Source organism: Salvia hispanica, chromosome 2 (genome assembly GCF_023119035.1).
Source record: "Salvia hispanica cultivar TCC Black 2014 chromosome 2, UniMelb_Shisp_WGS_1.0, whole genome shotgun sequence".
Taxonomy (NCBI): domain Eukaryota; kingdom Viridiplantae; phylum Streptophyta; class Magnoliopsida; order Lamiales; family Lamiaceae; genus Salvia; species Salvia hispanica.
In genome coordinates this window covers 11,533,822-11,549,120 of record NC_062966.1, presented here as the reverse complement: position 1 = coordinate 11,549,120, position 15,299 = coordinate 11,533,822, and the positions used below count along the sequence as shown (strand labels likewise).

Sequence of the window (15,299 nt, the reverse complement as noted above, 5' to 3'; positions counted from 1 at the left end):
ATGGACTATAAAAGATGTTCCCTCTTAATAATAATAGTATAAAGAGTGAGGAGAATGAAAGAAGATATTATAATACCACTTTTGGTACTAGTTTTGTTTATGCCCAAAATATCCTCCATGACACAAATGGAAAAATGCATTTGTTTAGAGGACATTTTAGGGCGAAAATCTTATTAGGTACTAAAAATGTGATTAATAGGTAAAAAAAACGATATAAAATAAAGATCATGTACCATTTATTTGCGAAAGTGAAAAATTAGGTACCATTTAGGTAGTTCATTCTAATAAAATGTGAGTGAAGTAATTTAGTAGAATGTGGGACTTACTTACCATTATGGTAAAAATGAAGTGTGACAATTATTATGGAACGGACCGAAATGGAAAAAAGTGACAATTATTATTAGACGAATGGAGTATATTCATTTAATTAGTAGTAAGATGATTATTTATATATTAAATATTATTTGGGTGATCATTTGAATATTTAAATACCTTAAATAGGAGTGCTTCTGCACAAAATAATTCTAGCAATTTTCCCTATTATGATTACATGTATTCTAATCATAGACCTTATTGTCCCTTGCTACTTTACTTTTGATCTAAATTGCCTTTTTCCGTTTTATTGCTCAAAGTCTTCAAAATTTAAATTTATGATATGTTTACTCTTTCTTGTAAACGTCTATGTAAAAGGGTTAATTTTCTATAAGTAATTTATTTGTTTAATAATGTAGTGCTTTTGACAATTTTGTCTCTATCGCCATCACTCAGTCTGAAATTTGATAGCAAGATTATATAAGAAAAAAAATTACTATACTTATTTATGCTTGTAAGAGCTCATCCATATGATTTTGTTGCTTAGAGCATTAGCGATGGAGGGCTGATGGGAGGGCCTAACCCATCGGCCTCCATCGCCCCACTATAGCAGGAAGAGGGCCGATCAACCACCCCCTCCAATAGGCCAATACATCGGCCAAGGCCGATGAAATAAGGCGATGTAATACAACGAAGATTTGCGTATTAATATTTTGTGTATTTAAATCTATCTAATTTGATAACATATTAAATATAAAAGTGATAAAAAAATTAAAATAAAATAGTGATGATGTGGAAATGAAATGGAATGGGAGGGCCCTTCCATTGCAGGGAGATATACTCTTTGGCCAAATGCTGATGTGGAGTGGGAGGGTCCTTCCATTATGAATGTTCTTAACCCGAGAGTACGTGAGAGACATATGATTATAAGAAGGAATTTATTTTTACATTTTTTATTTGGCATATATACCCCTCGCTAAACTTTGTATAAAAGTTGACTCTTTCAAAATTATCAGTTCAATCATACAATTACCTATTAGGTTTTTTTTTTATGTGAGATAACAAAACAGATGCTTAAACAATGTGAGGATAATGCATAGTCTTCATGCAGTCTTTGTCACACTATTTAAACATATGTTTGTTATGTCATATAATTTTAATCAAAGCAATATTTTGATTATGATTACTAAATCTGACGGATCAAAGTATGATTAAATCGAAAATCATGTTTCGAGCTCGCATGAATAGAATTTTATTTGTATACAAAAAATTTTATAATCCATTTTAACCCGATTTGAGAAGAAGTACATAATATTATTACATTATGTTTGCCTGTGCATTTATAAGATGTTTTTCAAACATTTAAATGTATAAGAAGCAAACAAAGTCTAATCCTTCTGTGTAGTAGACTGGTTGTGAGCGACGTTCACAATAAGGTAACATGGCCGGTTCTATGCAATTCGTTGTAAAAGAGAAATAGAATTTCACAACTTAGATAGGCTTTGGCTACTTATTGCAAAAGGTTGCAATGTCAGTTTGCATGTTTCCTTCGCCATTTGGAAATAAACTACACTGGTGTCGTATATAGCGTTGAACAGATCTAACAGTGAGATAAGTTTTTTTTGCTATTTACTGAAAGACGAGATCTCGACGATTGTTATTTCTTAATCATATAATATTGGTTATGCACTACTTTTTATATATAAAAATCCTATATGAAGGAAGAAATTACAAATAAACTCCTATAGAAAGGAGGAAAATTACAACTGGTATCAAAATGGCTCGAACTCGGCACCTCATACAATAATGTTTAAGCTCCTTGCTGCTATGACAAAGACTCTGGACTTGATTATGTACTACTTTGACTTATCAATATGTGCAGGTTTTCGTAACTCATGAATCATAATATTCTGGGTAGTGGTGATTTGAAATAACTACTCCCTCTGTCCCATAATAATTGTCACTCTTTTTCATTCGGTCCGTTCTACAATAATTGTCACACTTCATTTTCACCATAAATGGTAAGTAGGTCTCACCTTCCACTAACTAACTTCACTCACATTTTATTATAAAATCAATATAAAAAAGTGGATTCCACAATCCACTAACTTTTCCGACCAACTTTTCTTTACATTTCTTAAAACCCGTAACACAATAAGAGTGACAATTATTGTAGGACGGAGAGAATAATTAATAGGTCAATAGTTCAAATCAACACGAGGATAAATGAAGAACTATTATTGACTTTTAAAACAATTAATGCTAAAATTGGATCGATTTTAAAAATTCATGAATTTAGCTAACCCATGATAATTATAACCGGAAAATTAATTTTCTTTTTTAGTATTCTTAGTCAATAGTTTTTGTTTACATCAATTGTCACCCCATGTGCGTCTATCCTACCACCTTAGATTTATATGGACTTTGCATCACATTTAGTCAAGAAATATGCCAAGTGCTCTACATTTTCTAAACAGCTGCTTTATAGGTTTATAGTGCCCAAAAAAATTCCTTGCTAGCTTGAATATTTGGAAAGGTACATATCATTTCATTGTCTTCTTTTAGGGCTTATTTGATTGAACTTATTCCATCTCCCACTTTGATAATGTTATTATTACAATTGCACAAGCTATATATATATATGGTGCGATCATATCATAACTCATATTTATGTGATAACCTAATAACCCTATCATTTTATGGGTCAAAAGTATCATTTTTATTAAAAATGATATTTATACACGATAAAATGATATTTTTTCAGCATGCATAAAATGATACTTTTATTCCATAAAATGATATTCTGTTCCATAAAATGATATTTTTCGTCCATAAAATGAGGGTTATTAGGTTATCACCATAAATATGGGTTATGATATGATCACACACACACATATATATATATATAGTTGTGATCAATGTCGAACCCTTCTTAAAGACCGAACTAGAGACCAAATTTGGGCCACTCATTTTTCTTAATCTTATGGTTATGATTAATTTAGAATTTATTTAATATTTTATTAAATAATAACTTTTTCAAATTTTTTTTAAAATTTTTTATAAAAAAAATTTAAAACTTTTTTTTTTTAAAATTTTTTTTTAGAATTTTTTTTTATTCGATAAAAACTTGTTGGAGTAAATAATGAAGTATATTCACTACATAATGAACTAAATGAATGTATGTTATGAAGTAATTTTTCGCATTCATTATATACTGAATTTACTTCAACTGAAAGATAATTATGTCATAACACATTATGAAGTAATAAAATAATAAAATGAAGTAATAAACTAATGAAATGAAGTAATAACATAACTGAATGAAGTAATAAACTAACGGAATGAAGTACTAAACTAATAGAATGAAGTAATAACATGATTGAATGAAGTGATAAACTAACGGAATGAAGTAATAACTCTAAACCCAACTGAAAGATAATTATGTCATAACACATTATGAAGTAATAAACTAATGGAATGAAGTAATAACATGACTGAATGAAGTAATAAACTAACGGAATGAAGTAATAAACTACTCCCTCCGTCCCGCTTAAGATGACATGTTTTCCTTTTTAGTTTGTCCCAACTAAGATGACACATTTCCTTTTTTGGTAACTTTCTCTCTCCAATTAATGCACTCAACCACTTTTTCTCACTCCTATTAAAATATCCATCTTTCTTTATCTCTCTACTTTAATACTTACACCCACCTTCTCTTTCTCCAATTAAACACTTTAACCAATAACTCCTAAAACCCCGTGCCGGCTAAGCAATGTGTCATCTTAGCCGGGACGGAGGGAGTAACAGAATGAAGTAATAGCATGAATAAATGAAGTAATAAACTAATGTAATGAAGTAATAGCACAACTGAATGAAGTAATAAGCTCATAACAATAACATGACTGAATGAAGTAATAAACTAACGGAATGAAGTAATAACCCTAAACCCAACTGAAAGATAATTATGTCATAACACATTATGAAGTAATAAACTAATGGAATGAAGTAATAGCATGACTGAATGAAGTAATAAACTAACTGAATGAAGTAATAAACTAATAGAATGAAGTAATAGCATTAATAAATGAAGTAATAAACTAACGGAATGAAGTAATAGCACGACTGAATGAAGTAATAAGTTCATAACATACATTCATTTAGTTCATTATGTAGTGAATATAGTTCATTATTTACTCCATCAAGTTTTTATCGAATAAAAAAAATTTAAAAAATAAAATAAAATAAAATAAAAAATTTAAAAAAATTTAAAAAAAATTTAAAAAAAAATTTAAAAAAACATTTTTATTTAATAAAATATTAAACTAATTGTAAATTAATCATAACCATAAGATTAAGAAAAATGAGTGGCCCTAATTTGGTCTCTAGTTCGGTCTTTAAGGGTGGATTTGTGGTTAATAGGACTCTTTCTCTCTCTCTCTCTCTATATATATATATATATATAGGGATGTGATCATATCATAACCCATATTTATGGTGATAACCTAATAACCCTCATTTTATGGACGAAAAATATCATTTTATGGAACAGAATATCATTTTATGGAATAAAAATATCATTTTATCGTATATAAATATATTTTTTAGTAAAAATGATACTTTTGACCCATAAAATGATAGGGTTATTAGGTTATCACATAAATATGAGTTATGATATGATCGCAATCCTATATATATATATATATATATATATATATAGAGGAGTGATCAAGGTCTAACTAATTTTAAGTGTATAACTAGAGAATAAATCTCAGCCACACATCTTGTTACTCTAATTTAATCTTAAAGGTTAAACAAATTTTCAGATTTTTGTTAAAAATAATAGCCCAAGGGCATTTTTGGAAATTGAATGTCAACATCTCAAACTCAAGCAACGATTTCTCCCAAATTCAAAGTGCAATTTCTTCCAAAATTCAAGCGTAGATTCCTCCAGAATTCAAGCGCCGATTTCTTCCAATCTTCACCAAATTTGTTCGCAAAATTAACGTGAATTGTGTTGCGTGATTTCTAAACCAAATTCAGCTTCCTGTCCAAATTCGTTCACGTTTGATCGCGACGTCACTTCCCGGTCGAATCGCGACGTCTGGAGTCGGGACTGACGGCGGGCATCATCCAATGGCTGAAGCAAGAAGGACAGGATGGCGTACCGGCGGCTGGCTCAAATGCCACAGCCAAGCTTCGCCTCTGATTCGCAATGAGGCAGGAGACCAACACCGTGCGCTGCCGCTCACCGACGACGGTGACGGTGTCGACTAGGCCTGCGTTGAGGTCGAGAGAGAAATAGTGATAGAGTGAGAGAGAGGGCAGTCGGGGAAAGAGGAGGGAGACGCCCGCATCGCCACACGCCGGTGACGGCGGTGGTCCTCCGCGACCAGGCGAAAGAGAAAAGAGGCGTTGCTGTTGTGAGAGAGAGAGATAAAAGTTTGGGCGCATTGTTCAGGGTTTAGGAATATACTTCACTATATGAGAATATACTTCACTATATGAACAATATACTTCACTGAAATGAAAAAACGGTACATTATAAGGCATGCAAAATATACTTCACTATAATCATAATATACATCACTATATAAAAAATATACTTCACTGAAATGAAAAAAGGGTACATTATAAGGGATGCAGAATATACTTCACTATAAACACAATATACATCACTATATGCTCAATATACTTCACTGAAATGAAAAAATTGTACACTGTAAATTATATTCTTCGCTGAAATATTAAACATCATATTTTTAGTTCACTTCTTACTTATTTTTAGTTCACTGTGTACATATTTTAGTCCACTAAACGTGAGTTTTATTTCATTGTCAGCTTATTTTTAATTCACTTTTTACTGGTTTTTAGTTCAATGCGTACATGTTATGTACGTGAGTTTTATTTTGTTGCAAACTTGTTTTAGTTCACTACTATAGTTGTTCACTTCGTACCAAAACTTATCAGATTACAATTTTAAGTTGTGAACTATATTTTGTTAAATAATTAACAAGTATTCATACGTGAACTAAATAGATTGGACATAAAGTGAAGTATATTGTGCATATAGTGAAGTATATTGAGCATAAAGTGAAGTAAATTGAACATGCCTTATAGTTTATTATTTTTTTCACTACAGTGAAGTATATTGTGCATATAGTGAACTATTATATGCTTATAGTGAAGTATAATAATTTTACAGTGAATTACAGTGAAGTAAATATGTTTTATAGTGATGCAAATATGCTCTACAGGAAGTATATAGTCTAACATAATATTGAATTTAATTGAAAATGATGAGCTTTATATTGAACTAAATGACACATATTATGAACTATATCAGTTTCATACAAATGGTCATGAACGCTTGAAGTTTACAATCATTTTTCCACATCTATCTCCATGTTGTTGCTACATTCTCGATAATGTTTTGATGTTGTCGTCAAGATATTCAATGACTCATGGTTTGTTTCCAACAACATTAATGCGCTGCAATTCTTTACTCTTAGCCTTTGGATATTTCCTTGCTGCTTCTTTTAGGCAATACATTTCCAATCTTGTTCCCGCTCACCATAGTAACAATCATCATATACTTCACTCTAAGGTCTATTCACTTCACTGAAATAAGAAAACACAAAACACTGTAAGACATACATCGTATACTTCACTCTAAGCATAAACTGAATCACTGCAAAGGTAAAACACTTCACTCTTAACATTTATTAGTTCACTTTAAGCTCTATACACTCTAATCATGAAATACTTCACTCTATGCACGTTTTTACTTCACTGAGATTAAAAAATAGTGTACAATAAGCATGGATCACAAACACTTCACTCTAACCATGGAATACTTCACTCTATGCACGTTTTACTTCACTGAGATGAAAAAATAGTGCACTTTAAGCAAGGATCACAAACACTTCACTCTAGCCATGGAATACTTCACTCTATACACGTTTTACTTCATTGAGATGAAAAAATAGTCCACTATAAGCAAAGATCATAAACACTTCACTCTATGCACGTTTTACTTCACTGAGATGAAAAAATAGTTCACTATAAGCAAGGATCACAAACACTTCACTCTAACCATGGAATACTTCACTCTAAGCAAGTTTTACTTCACTAAAATGGAAAAACAAAGCACTATAAGCATGGATCACAAACACTTCACTCTAACATTAGAATACTTCACTCTAAGCAAGTTTTACTTCACTGAAATGGAAAAACAAAGCACTACAAGCATGGATCACAAACACTTCACTCTAACACTAGAATACTTCACTTTAATCATGTTTTACTTCACTGAAATGGAAAAACAAAGCACTATAAGCATGGATGACAAACAATTTCACTCTAACACTAGAATACTTCACTCTAAGCAAGTTTTACTTAACTGAAATGGAAAAACAAAGCACTATAAGTATGGATCACAAATACTTCACTCTAACACTAGAATACTTCATTTTAATCATGTTTTACTTCACTGAAATGGAAAAAAAAAGCACTATAAGCATGGATGACAAACATTTCACTCTAACACTAGAATACTTCACTCTAAGCAAGTTTTACTTCACTGAAATGGAAAAACAAAGCACTATAAGTATGGATCACAAACACTTCACTCTAACACTAGAATACTTCACTTTAATCATATTTTACGTCACTGAAATGGAAAAAAAAAGCACTATAAGCATGGATGACAAACATTTCACTCTAACACTAGAATATTTCACTCTAAGCAAGTTTTACTTCACTGAAATGGAAAAACAAAACACTATAAGCATGGATCACAAACGCTTCACTCTAACACTAGAATACTTCACTTTAATCATGTTTTACTTCACTGAAATGGAAAAACAAAGCACTATAAGCATGGATGACAAACACTTCACTCTAACATTAGAATACTTCACTCTAAGGATGTTCCGATCAGAAACCCTAGATTCAATGATTCATCATCCGATTTGCCGGTAAATAATTCAACTTAAGAATCAGAAGATGCAGTTCGATTGACGCAGACAGAAAAACCAGAGGGAAAAAAAGGAGAAATAGAATCAATGAAACAATAGTCGTTTAATTTAACGAAAAGCTTCGAAACTCAAAAATATCAGTGAATGCTTGTTAATCAGAGTTTTACTGTATTAAAGAAATGGATTGAAATCGGAATGAGAAATATAAATCAGTTGAAGAAACCAGTTAAACAACTCACATTTTGAAAAAAATTTCTGATTTGAATCCACCTGTTTGACGACAGATTGCAGCGACGGGAAAACGGCAGCGATTGCTATGAAAAGGATTTGAATACATCCCTATATATATATATATATATATATATATATATATAGGGGAGCATTAAGCTCCTTTTAACCTTTAAGATACTATTTCCTTCTTAATCACTTCCATTAGATTAGAGTAGTGGACGGTCAAGATTAGATTTATGAATTTAATCCCGTATTGCATTATGAGTAGTATTCTGTGCATTATGAGGTTATAATAGTAAAAATGTAATGTCTGGAAACGTTTCAAAACGGAAGGTCCGATAATTAAGCGGGCTTTTCATAGACCTTCCAACTTCTTACTCTCTCTCATTCTATCACGTCAAACCACGATCAAAACAACTTCTCTCCCTTTTCAAACCCATTCAAACCCTAGCCGCCGCCGACAACTAGTCTCTCATTCGATTCTCACTGTGAAAATCGACCGTGGGTGGACGATTGCGAGTCTCAAAGTTCCGATTTTAGTTCGCGGGCGCCGTCGGACAACAATTCATCTCCGATTTTCATAAAGGGTAAGCTTATAAAGTCGCGATTTTTAGTTTGATTTCTTTGAAAAAATGTGGAACTGTGAGCATTAGAAGATGGGTTATGAATATTTGGATGTTTATTGTTGGTTTCTGAATTGTATTTGGTTTGATGTTAGTTTTTTGGGTTGAATTCGTCCTGAATTTGTCGATTTTGCTTTAGGTTTGGGTATAGGTTGTATGTTTGTTGGTTCCGTAGACGAATGAGCTATCGTTCTGTGTAAAATCTAAAATGGTTTCTGTTGTTGTTGTGTTTGTTAGCGTTGGGATGTCGAAAAGAGGTCGCCCATACAAAAGTCAGCCGACGCAGTCCGAAGGTGAGAATGCTGCGCCATTTTAACACTCTGCAAGTTTCTTGTCTTCCATTTTGGTGCATTATTCAGTTTTTTTTTTTTTGCATTTGTATCATTATTATTAGCATTATAAGTTTATTATATCTCTGTTCAATTGTTGCTTGAAGTGTTGTCCTTTGTTGTCACATTATTATGCACATATGTTGCATTATTTGGTTGAAAATGAACATTATTTGTTCATTGTGTTTACGGATAATAATATGTACATTGGTTACATTGAAACAGTTTCAAATATGTACATTATTTGGTTAATAATATGCATTATTTAGTTGAAAATGTACATTATTAAGTAATGGTGTGTACGTTTTTAAGTATAAGCTAAACTGTACTATTTCTAAGTTTGAATCTTTGTATTAGTTACCCAATTTGTAACAGTAAATATTTGCATTATTAAGTTCATATTATGCATTATTATGCTGATATTATGCATTACATAGTAGACATTTTACATTATTGAGAAAAGGTGTCTATCTATGCATCGGATAAATTGATTTTTATGCATTATTTACTCATTTGTTAACATTAATGTGCAAAATTTTGTGCATTACAGAAAACTCATGGAATACATGTCTCTTTCTTTTTTTTGGTCAGCAAGTAAGCAGCGTCGCGTTGATTTTGATGAAGCAGTAGATGATGTAATTCTAATTGTATTAGCCCAGAAGCTTCGGCATAGATTATCGGAGGACAAAGCAGAGACCAGTACATCCCGTAAAGAGTGGATAGGATGTATGGGGTGGAGAAGTATGGGGAGTGATCGTATGGATACTTTATGGATATGATGTTTTTTTGGGATTGGAACACTGTTTTTTTTTCTTTTTTTTTTTTGTTTTGATAGCTTAATGTTGGAAGTGATAATATCAAACTTGTTGGTTAGCTAGTTGTGAACAATTTCAAGTTTTATGAACTTGTGCAAATTAAGCTTCAATTGTGGAGAACATTCTGGTATAACGAACACTACACATAAAAACAAAACAACATGCATATCAGAATTTATAGTCATTATATGCCATAAATCGTACATTACGGAAAAGAATGAATGCATTATACACTGATATTCGTACATTACATAAATCGTGAAATACAATACAACAGGCCCTATTAGAAAATAAAGTCTGAAATCTTTTGATGGAGAAAATCAAGCTACTTACCATAACTAAATTAAACGTGAAAGACAATAAGTCCCTTTTCGATTATTTTAATGAATATAATTTAATTAATCAGACCCTATTTTGGGCCATTAGATCTTGCAAATGGATGGACAAGATTAAAAAGGAAAAAGAACAAAATATGGGAAAAGTATATGAATACATCCCTCTATATATATATATTCACGTGTGCGTGTCTATGAATTCGTCATGGAAAATATTTACTTGGCCATGTTATATTACCAACTTCTACTACTCCCTCCGTCCCCGATTAAGAGTCACACTTTGACTGGACACGAGTTTTAAGAAATGTAAAGAAAAGTTTGTTGAAAAAGTTAGTGGATTGTGAGACCCATTTTTTTATATTGGTTTTATAATAAAATGTGAGTGAATTGAGTTAGTGGAATGTAGGACATACTTACTATTTATGGTAAAAATGAAGTGTAACTCTTAATTGGGGACAGACTGAAATGGAAAAGTGTGACTCTTAATCTAGGACGGAGAGAGTATATGTGATAATATTTCAGGTTTAATTAATCAGGGATGCTAGTTGGCTAGCTCCTACACTCAACTTGTTGATTAGTGGTGATGTGAATTGAAAAGGTGGTAGTGTTGTTCGTACTTCACATGGCTAGGCTAGTTATGTGTCGATCAACCTACCTCAAATTCTATTATAGGTCAAATTAACTCATAATAATACTTCATTCATCCCATAAATTTAGATACTTTAAGTTGATACAAGTTTTAACACACAATTGATAAGGTTCAGATTAATATAATATTTTATTCATTCCATAACAATAGACACTTTAAGAAGCCACATGTTTAGATACACAATTGATAAAGTTAAGATAAATAGAAAGAAAATGTGATTGAAGTATTATTAGTGGAGAATGCGACACATCTCATTAGAGAAAAAAAATTACCAAAAGTAGAAGTGAATTAGTTATATTAGATGGACCAAAGTGAAAAGAGTATTTTTTATGGGACGGAAAATATTAGTACGTACTTATATATAAATAATACATTGGCAAACAGTTTAAACAAACTTAAACATTAGTAGTATTTTTTAGATGAGTAAACTACATAAAACGATCCCCTGAACTTTGACGTTCTCAGATATCGTATGTTTCTAATGAGATGAAGACTTTAGGCCGGGTATGTAATTAAGAAAAATAAAGTATACTAATAAGGAATGCCTTGCAAAACATTAAAGAGCAAATAATAATTTTAAATTAATATAAATGTATTCTTTGTAATGATATAATCTAAAGTGGAGTAACTTTTTTTTTCTTTTTATTATTCTTTTTTACATACGTAAAAAGAGAATCTCTATCATGTGGGTACTATTTAAGCTTATTGATTCTATGTAATACTCCCCTTTGTTCAACTTTAGAAATCCCGGTTTACTATTTTTAAATGCCCTATTTTAGGAGTCCAGGTAGAAATATTTCATAAATAGTAATAGACCCAACATTCCATTAACTTTTTTCCGCTCACATTTTATTAGTATAAAACTAATACGTATATAAAAGTGGGACTCACATTCCATATCTTTTTTCACCAACTTTCACATACATTTATTAAAATTCGTGTCAAACTCAAATGAGAGTGAGACTCCTAAAGTGGGACAGAGGTAGTATATGGAGAATTGTAAATTATAAAAAAAAAAAATAGTAAACCTAATAATGGTGTAAATCGTGTATAAATTAGAATGAGGTGACTAGGTGAATTGAAATGGAATGAAGCAATAATGCAGATTAATTTAAAGAAGAGAATTTATGAAATGACGTTATAGAAAGAAAATAACAAGGCAGAGCGCGCGCGCAGGAATCAGGATAGTGGTAGCACCACTTGACATAGCAACATGCATTATTCTTACTAAATAGTACTCCTAGTAGTATGATTTTGAAGTGAGTTTTGTGTGTGTTTGTGGAGGGGGATGATTAAGATTTAAGGGGCATCAAATCGGTGTATCCATCTCACAATGGCTCCTCATAAATTGGCTTTTCATGCACGCTTCATACCAATGCCAATGCATCTCTCTTTCTATCTCGTGTGTGTGTGTGTGTTGTGTGTGAAGATGAGAGAGTCAGACATTTTGGTGAGATTCAAGAGTCGTTTTCTTGGCGCATTAGAATTTTTGCAATGAAGGAGTGGGGGTTAAATAGTCAAGCATTTTTATAATGTACTAAATCGCAGTTAAACAACATGCTATTAGCTATGTCTAGTACTCCACTGTCTTACGTTTATTGCAATCGTGTCCGAAGAGCTTGTTACTGTACTTGGGGAACATGACAGGACCCCTCAAAAAGTCCAGTAGGGTATCCATTTTTAGTAATTTAGTATTTTCAAGTACATATTGTATATTTTACAATGTGATTACATAGAGTGTACTGTGGGCCCTCTTGGGCATGCCCAAGCAACCATTTTTTGGGCATGCCCAACAAACTTGGCCCTACCCATGAAAACTTGGCCACCACAATGGTGGCCTTCCGAACCACCAAATAAAATTATTTTCTTACATTTTTTGTTATAGCTTGGGCATGCCCAACAAACTTGGCCCTACCCATGAAAACTTGGCCACCACAATGGTGGCCCTCCGGACCACCAAATAAAATTATTTTCTTACATTTTTTGTTATATTTTAATTTAGCTAGAATAAAAATTATTGGACTATAATATTAAAAAAATCTAAATTAATTTTAAAAAAATTGACAATTACAAGTAAATATATTTATTAAAAATTTGAATTTTAATTATTTCCGTAATTAGGGTGTGAATTGAAATCACAATCCTTAATTAAAAAGTTGACCAATTTAATAGGGATTTAGTGATTGAGATTGATTTGTTTCCTAAATTAATGCTAAATTTTTTGAAAACTAGCGTTTAATTTTCGTCACATACACTCTCTCTCTCTCTCTCCACTTCATCTTCTTCACTTCATCTTTTCCAAAACCCTAAAATTAACACAAAAACTGGAAAAAAAGAAAAAAAAAACATTAAAACCATGGCCCGAGCCGCGGCTCTCAGCCCTTGCAGTGGCGAGCCGAGTCGCGTGCCCAAGGGCCTCGGCCTGGCCGAGAGCTCGGCCCTCTCTCGTCCACCCCCCTAGGCCTCGTCCACCTTGCGCCTTGGTAGTGGGGGGCCGCGACCCTCCCACCGTGGATACTCTTAAACATGCCGAATAAAAGTACAGAAATGTAAAGAAATTACAATGGCATTATGATATTTGCAATCTCAGCCACAAATAACACGTGCACGTAAATTTTAAACCTCCACTAACACCCTACATATTTTATTTCAGCACCCCAATTATTTCAATGATCAATTAGTACGCTTCGAATAAATTTCAACCAAATATAGGAATATAACTACCAACAAAAAAGGATAAAACTAGTAACCAGTATAATAAATTATATGAAATTATTGTAAAACTAACCACATTCTATTTTTAATAAGTTTTTTTTCTAATAAACTGTAACTTATTTTTCACTAATACTATTCCAATTATTATTTTTAATATTATTGCTCTTATATATTATCAATTCATATTAAACCATGTCATATCTATATTAAACCTCTATTTATAGTGAATGGATGAAGTTTATTTGTTCAGTGACTGGTAGTCATAAACTCATAATGATAAACCAAATAATGATTGAAAATATGAGTGAGTCATTTGAGAAAGATAAGTAGACGTGGTTGAGGCCCATTAGTGGTTAATGGGCCATGTTTGCCACTTCAACTAATTAGCCCAAGTGTGGAGGGGCTATCTATAACTTGCTTCACATGCTGACACGTGGATGCTTCCCTTGTTACTTCGAATTTGGAAGTCCTGTCTTTTCCAAGTCGTGTTTAGTGGCAATATTAATATAAGTGATAACAGATTAGACATGTGTTCAGACATTAGACTTTGTTTGTGGTAACTAAACAAATGTACCCAAGTATTTCATTTTGAAGGATCACGGTGTGAACGAGACCAATTTTTCTTATTTTTAAATTGATATCTTAAATCATACTTTGACACAATATTTTAAGTAATTTCGGAGAAGAATTTATTTATACATAAGCAAATCATGAAATATTAGTCCCATTCATAGATTTTGACAATATATTTACAGGTTGTGTATAAAATTACTAAGAGTGACATATTTTATTAGTTTACTAGTACTATTTGATTTTGGTGCATTTTAGACGTGCTTACTTTTTTATATAACGACGGCTAAAGCATTTGAGCAGTTCGAATCCAACTCTCATCACGCTTGGAAACTCATCTATTTGAAAATCTATTTAAAGTTTTGAAAATATTATACAAACACATTCGAGGTCAAATCCGATCGTAGTACAACTAAATATTAATATGACACAGAAAACTATATTTATACATTTTTAACATAAATATTTTAATTATTTTAATACTAGGACTTTTAAATTTTAATATATACTTCAATCTGCTCAGTTTCAAATCGAAATTTTAGAGATAAAACCAAATGAATTGAAATTAAATTCGGTTTGAGAATGTTAAAACAAGCCGATAATTTGAAAATACTACTAACAAAATAGAACAAAAAATAACGATACAGCTTGATTTCCAATTGAAGATTTTTTAAGATGGCTGCTTGCTTAAGTTGTGAGTGTGATTTTGGTGGTAGATAAGACCACAATGCCAAATTATTCGGT

General features: G+C 31.8%; 1 long non-coding RNA gene across 1 annotated transcript; it reads left to right on the top strand.

The window, feature by feature from the left end:
• The first annotated feature begins 9,378 nt into the window (after positions 1–9,378).
• LOC125203687 lies at positions 9,379–10,269 on the top strand. Its single transcript, XR_007173424.1, has 2 exons — positions 9,379–9,435; positions 10,063–10,269. It is a non-coding gene; the product is annotated as an uncharacterized LOC125203687 (long non-coding RNA).
• Positions 10,270–15,299: the final 5,030 nt, after the last annotated feature.